Genomic DNA, 7,438 nt, shown 5'->3' on the forward strand with positions numbered 1-7,438 from the left:
AAATAGACATACTCCCCGTAGCAATCTCATGTTTATCCGCAACCCCACTTCTAGCTTTCTGTGGCTTTGGTGCCTGGGGGCTGGGCACTGGATTCGTTGCCTCCGGATCAACACGCGGGGGAGGCCACGTTTCCGGCGCAACACGCTGATCCTTAGAGAGAACTAACATATTGAAGGTGCTCGAGACAGCTGGCCCATGAGTGTCGGGCTCTGTTTCTTCTTCGTCACCCCTGCCAATATAGTAGCAAGATAAGTACCAGGAAGTCAAAAGAAAGAAAATAAAGACGAAACAATAAAGAATGTACGAGCTAATAGTGCCAGTCATGGCGTAGGGGTTGAAGTTTTCTTGACCTTCGGGAGAAGATTCTTCGATAGCTGGTTCGGCGAGTTTGGACGTGCCAGAATCTTCATCATCATCTCTCTTCCTCTTGCGCTTTTCAAGAGAAGCAGCAGGAGGAGGGGAAACAGACTGAGCAGAGTCAGAGCGCTACTCCGATTCTGTTTCTTCATCAGAGGAACCCGCAGTTTTTTGAGATTCTGCGGGTTCGCTCTCAAGCATGGAGGATTCTTCGAGTCATCCCGAACAACGGCTCGCTCATCCACTTCACCATCTTCAGGCAAGAAGAGAGGAAAGAATTTGGTGGTTCTATAGGCAAAACGTACGGGAAGGAAAACATAAAACTATCAAAAAATGAAAGCAAAAAAAGAGTCAACAACCATACAACTCGAAGAAAAATTACTTACTTCGGGAAGGGCGTGGCTGCCACTGAAGGGCTCCATGTGGCAGGAAGAAGGAACTTCGTGATTCTTGCTCAACGAAGTGAAGCGGCGGACAAGTTTCTCCAAGTCCTTCAAAGGAAGCTCGGTAGAGACCCTGTCAGAATCTTCAACACCCGAATACATCCACATAGGATTTTGTCGGGCTTGGAGAGGCTGGATGCGGATGTGCAAGAAGTGAGAAATAATCTGAACACCCGACAAATCCGCTCCATCGGTGTTCTGAAGTTCTTGGATGTGCGCAAGTAAAGCATCAGTGGCTGCCTTTTCTTCGGCTGAAGCTTCTGCATCCCAAGAATGGCGTCTCTGAAAATATTCAGCAGGATCAAAGGGGCAAGCTCGTACTCTTGAGCATCTGAGGATTCATCCTTGATATAAAGCCACTTCCTGCGCCATCCTTGGATGGAGTTAGCGAACTTCACATCAAAATATCTGGCTTCCGGAAGAAAACATATGCAAACACCATCTACGTTGGAGATGACGCTCTTCGAGTTGTTGCGCCGGAGATAGAAGATGTGTTTCCAAAGGCCCAGTGAGGGTGGATGCCCAGGAAACACTCGCAGAGTGTGATAAAAATAGAAATGTGGAGGAGAGAGTTTGGGGTCAGCTGCTGTAGCTGGATCCCATAGATAAAAAGAAGGCCACGAAGAAATTCGTGGACATGGATAGAGAGGCCGCGAATGAGGAAATCGATAAAGGTTACGTGGAAATTGATCGGAGGATGAGGAGAACTCTCGTATCCAGACATCTGCATGGCCTCCTTGTTGAATAGGCCCATCCTCTTCATCATCTTGTGGTCCTAAGCGGACAGCTTCGACCTCTCCCATCCAGAGATCTTGGCCTTATCCATACGCTCGTCGGCGCATGAAGCACGTGACGTGCAGCGCTTGGTGCGTGGCGGCATGATGCAAAGTGCGGAGGAGAAAGGCAAGAGCGAGAGCAGAGCGCGGGCGCGAGGAGCTCGAGGAAGAAGATGAACAGGGGAGAGGATGTGCGGCGCAATGATACGTCCAAAACGTATCTACTTTCCCGAACACTTTTGCTATTGTTTTGCCTCTAATTTGTGTATTTTGGATGCAACTAACACGGACTAACGCTGTTTTCAGCAGAACTGTTCTCGTGTCTCGTTTTTGTGCAGAAATCCAACTTTCGTAGAAAAACCTCGGGATTTTGACGAAAGGGCCTATTTTCCCGTAATAATGACGGAGCCGTAAGGACAATTGAAGTGGAGGCCCGAGGGCCCCACACCACATGGCGGCGCGGCCTAGGGGGCCCGCGCGGCCATGTGGTGTGGCCCCTCGGCTGGCCTCCGACGCCCCTTCGGACTACTTATTCGCATCGACCTAAAAACGCACGGGAGAAGTCGAAGTCGCCGTAAACCCTCCGGAACGCCGCCACATCGCGAAACTCCGTCGCGGGAGCCGAAGTCTCCGTTCCGGCACTCGCCGGGACGGGGAATTGGAGGAGATCATCACCGCCATCACCGCCAACGCCTCTCCATCAACCAGCAATGTTTCCCCCATCCATGTGTGAGTAATTCTCCCGCTGTAGGCCGAAGGGGATGGTAGGGATTGGATGAGATTGGTCATGTAATAGCATAAGATTGTTAGGGCATAGTGCCTAGTGTCCGTAGATGGTACTTTTATGATATTGTTGCAACTTGTTATGCTTAATGCTTGTCACTAGGGCCCGAGTGCCATGATCTCAGATCTGAACATGTTATTATTTCATCATGATATTCGTTGTTTATGATCTTACCTGCAAGTTGTATACACATGTCGCTGTCCGGAACCAATGGCCCCGAAGTGACAGAAATCAGGACAACCGGAGGGAATGGCAGCGATGTGAGGATCACATGTGTTCACGGAGTGTTAATGCTTTGCTCCGGTACTCTATTAAAAGGAGTACCTTAATATCCCGTAGTTTCCCTAGAGGCCCGGCTGCCACCGGCTGGTAGGACAAAAGATGTTGTGCAAGTTTCTCATTGCGAGCACGTACGACTATAATTGGAACACATGCCTATTGATTGATTAGTACTTGGATACCGTTTTATTATTATCTCGCAAATGCCCCGCTATGATTGTTACATGAGTTTCTCTCATCCATGCAACGCCCGTCATCCGTCCCCGTGCCTACGTATTTTAATCCTCGCTGTTTACTATAATCACTACCGCTGTCTTTGTTACTCGCCGTCGTTATTTCACTACTCGCTACTCGCTGTAAAACTCGTTACTATCGATAAACTCTTGCGAGCAAGTCTGTTTCCAGGTGCAGCTGAATTGACAACTCCGCTGTTAAGGCTTTCAAGTATTCTTTGTCTCCCCTTGTGTCGAATCAATAAATTGGGTAATACTACCCTCGAAGACTGTTGCGATCCCCTATACTTGTGGGTCATCAAGACTATTTTCTGGCGCCGTTGCCGGGGAAGCATAGCTTTATTTGGAAGTTCACTTGGATTGATATTGTTCGCTGCAAATTCTCCATCATGGGTAAAACTCGCGATACTAAGGTCGCCATATTACCATCCACTACAAGAAAAGGTACAACTCTGAGTACCTCCGCTGCTCTTGATTCACCATCTCGTGATTGATAAACTTGTTTCACCGCCACATGCTTCAAATGCCGGTACTTCGCTCGAATCTGAAAACTCTCATAATATTGATAATATTTCTGCTGTGCTTGATGATAGTGGTTCATTGGGAACTTTTCTAGATGCTAAAATTGCTAGGTCTAGACAAATTGAAAATGCCGAAACTCCCGATGTTACTACACCCGTTAATTCACCCGAACTTGAATACTCTAGTGATGATCTTGATGAAGATTATGTGGAACTTGATGATGATTTTATTGAAAAATGCCATGCTACTACCGATGCAAGAAAAATTAAAAAGTTGCTTGCGTAACATACCGTTAGATATAAACCGTCTCCCCGATCCTAAATTTGCCACATCTCCTATAAACATTAGGGATAAAGATTATGATTTTTCTCTTGATCTATCTCATATAGCTATTGTTGAGAAAACACCCTTTCGTGGTACTGAAAAAGAAAGTGCCGTTGAACACATGACCGAGTTATCTACTTTGAGTAGCTTGTTTTCTGATGATGTTAAGAAGCGTACTTACTTTGTTGCTAAAATCTTTCCATTCTCATTAAAGGATGACGCTAAAACTTGGTATAATAGTTTGCCACCTAGTTCTATTAAGAGTCCAAAAGAATTGCTTGTCGTTTTCTTTCGGAAATACTTTCCTCGCTAGTGCTCAACATGTCGCTTTGCAGTAGAGTTTATAATTTTGATCGGGGAGATGAAGAGAAATTGCCCGAGGCTTGGGCAAGATTTTGCTCTCTTATCGAGCTCGCCCGACCATGATTTAGAAAAGCATGATTTACTTGATATATTTTATAGTGGACTAACCATTGAGTCTAGGGCATACCCGGATAGTTGTGCTGGTTGTGTTTTCGTGAAAAGAACTCCGCACGACGCCGAAGAATTATTGGCTAAAATAGGCCGGAATTATGATGATTGGAATACGCTCGAACCAACTCCAACGCCAATAGTGAAGAAGAGGGGTTTAATTAAATTGAATGATAAAGATATGAGGGAAGCCAAGAAGTCTCTCAAGGAGAAAGGTATTAAATCTGAAGATGTGAAGAATCTACCTCCAATAGAAGATATATGTGAGATAATTCCCCTTCATCCATGATTGAGGTAAATTCCCTTCAACGCTTTACTAGAGAAGATATTCCGTATTCAAAACCTCCTCGCGCAATGCTTAGATGAGTTTGATAATTATATTGTTAAGCAAGAAAATTTTAATATGAGAGTAGAGAATCATCTAATGGAAAATTCTCAAGCTATTAGTCAATTGCATGATATTGTGGAGAGAACCTCCAATGATGTTAAGATGCTTGTTAAACATTTTCATATGGTTCAAACTCAAATTGATCAACTCACTAAAGTGCAAAATGACTTGTTAGGAAATAATGCTAAAGAAAAACATGCTTATGAAGTAACGACTAGAGGTGGTGTCTCTACCCAGGATCCTCTATATCCGGCATCCCAAAAGAATTGAACAAGATTCTCAACGCATTGAACCTAGAGCTCATTCTAAGAAAAAGAAGAAGAAACATAAAAATGTTGTAGAATCCTCTGAACCTGCTAATGATCCTAATAGTATTTCTATTTCGATGCTGAAACTGAAAGTGGTAATGAACATGATAAAGATAATGATAAGAATGATACTCCTGATAAAGAAGAGGTTGAAAAAGAACCTGAAAAGCATGCTAAAAATAAAAAGTATACTAAAGAAGATTTTATTGCTGAGAAACATGGTAATGAAAGAGAACCTTGGGTGCAAAAGCCAATGCCTTTTCCTGCTAAGAAACTAAAATCAAAGGAAGAGGAACACTATAATAAATTCTGTGATTGGATGAAACCTTTATTCTTGCAAATTCCTTTGATCGATGCTATTAAATTTCCTCCTTATTCAAAGTATATGAAAGATATTGTTACTAACAAAAGGAAAATCCCCAATGAGGAAATTTCCACTATGCTTGCTAATTACTCTTTCAATGGCAAAGTTCCAAAGAAGTTGGGCGACCCGGTATACCTACTATTCCTTGTTCTATTAAGAATAACTATGTTAAAACTGCTCTATGTGACTTGGGAGCCGGTGTTAGTGTTATGCCTTTTTCTCTTTATAAGAGACTTTACTTAGATAAGTTGATACCTACTGATATATCTTTGCAAATGGCTGATAAATCTACTGCTATTCATGTTGGTATATGTGAGGATGTTCCTGTTCAAGTTACTAATAACTGCTTGATATTAACTGATTTTGTTGTGTTGGAAATGCCTGAAGATGATAATATGTCTATTATTCTTGGGAGACCTTTTCTTAACACCGCAGGGGCTGTTATTGATTGCAATAAAGGAAAGGTTACTTTCAATGTTGATGATAAGGAACACACCGTCTATTTCCCCAAGAGGATTGAAAAAGCGTGCGGAGTTAATACTATCTCTCATGTGAGAACTATCAAAGTGGGAACCATCGATTGTCCTATATATGAGCCTAAAGAAGAATATCAAACTCTTGTGATTGGATCCATATCAATACAATTCAAGGTAACATGATTGATTTGAGGTTTATTTCTTCATCTATGTAAAATTTATTTGGTGGCAAGACTTGATCAACCTTGTTAACAAATACCTTTTATATGCATAGAGGAGGTAAACAACATCTCTTTCTTCCTCCACTTGCTTTAGTTGCTGTAGCATTTTTAATTTGCAAAGTTCCTTAATTGATTAGAGTTTTCAAAAAAATTTCCTGGCCAGTAATAATAAACTTAATACCCAGAAAATGTGCATTTTTCAAAGTTTTCAAAAATTCGCGAAAATTATACCGTTGGTCCTATTTTTCGACGAGGCACTCGGGAGCACCGGAGGATGACCCGTGGGGCACCGGAGGGCGCCAAACCACAGGCCGGCGCGGCCAAGGAGGTGGCCGCACCACCATGTGGTGTGGGCCCCTCCTTGCCCCACTTTGTCATCTCTTTCTCCCAAGCACCTTCTCTCTCCCGAAAAAACTCGAACCAATTTCCTCTCACTCGCGTTTTTGCTCAAGAACTCCAGATTTCTCGATCTCTTTACTCAGCTCAGATTTCCTGCTGAAATTTGGCACATTTGCTCCTTGGTATGTGACTCCTCCACCCATCCAAGTAGAATTTTGTTTGGTTGAGTATATCTTGAATATTTTGCTGTTGTAGGTAACATGTTTAGTGAGCTTGCATGCTTGTTCTAAGTGGTAGAAATTAGTTTTGATGCATGATTAGTACTCTAGCAAGTTCCTATGGTAGTTTCCCTCAATGATATGTCACCAAATCAAGTTTTATATTGTTTGTTGAAAATTTCAGAAAATGAAGAAGTTCAAATTTGGAGAATTGTTCAAGAAGGGAACAACCAGCACCGGGAGGCCTTCTAGGACCGCCACCCAAATTAGGCGGTCGTACAACGAGGACATCATCGCGCCTAGCTTCGCGCCCGAAGAGGACAACGGGCCTCCTAATGCTTCGACTTTCCCATGCTATGATTTTCTAAGGAATGCAGGGATATTGGAGGATTACTTAACCCTTGTCAACAGGGCAGGGTTAACCACCTATATGGGAGATGAAAGGGAGCAATACTATATGCTCACAAAAAATTTCGTCGAGAGTTTCCAGTTCAACAACAAACAATATGAGCCAACGGTTGCATTCAGGATCTATGGTAATCCCGTTACTATGCAATTGAAGGATTTTTGTCGTGCGTTGGATATTGTCCCTGCAGGTACAGCAAGTAGGATTGATGACAACCCCGGGACTTGTTGGAGCTCTATCGAGGGATTACCGATGATGATTGTCGCACCATTCAGCGGGGCAAGATAAGGAACATTCAACTCCCCGCCATTAAGTATTTTGCATATTACATTGCTACTAGCATTCTTGGTAGGGAGAACACTAGTAATATCTCTAGCTACCATCTTGCTTTCCTGAATATTGCACTTACTGGTCAAACATCCTATCACCTTGGTGCTCTTATTGCTCGCCGCCTGACTACCAGGGGACCTATTTTTGGAGGAACTATTGCACTGCGCGTCTTAACATATCTAAATCTTCCTATTGATC

The sequence above is a fragment of the Lolium rigidum genome, chromosome 5 (genome assembly GCF_022539505.1).
Source record: "Lolium rigidum isolate FL_2022 chromosome 5, APGP_CSIRO_Lrig_0.1, whole genome shotgun sequence".
NCBI lineage: Eukaryota > Viridiplantae > Streptophyta > Magnoliopsida > Poales > Poaceae > Lolium > Lolium rigidum.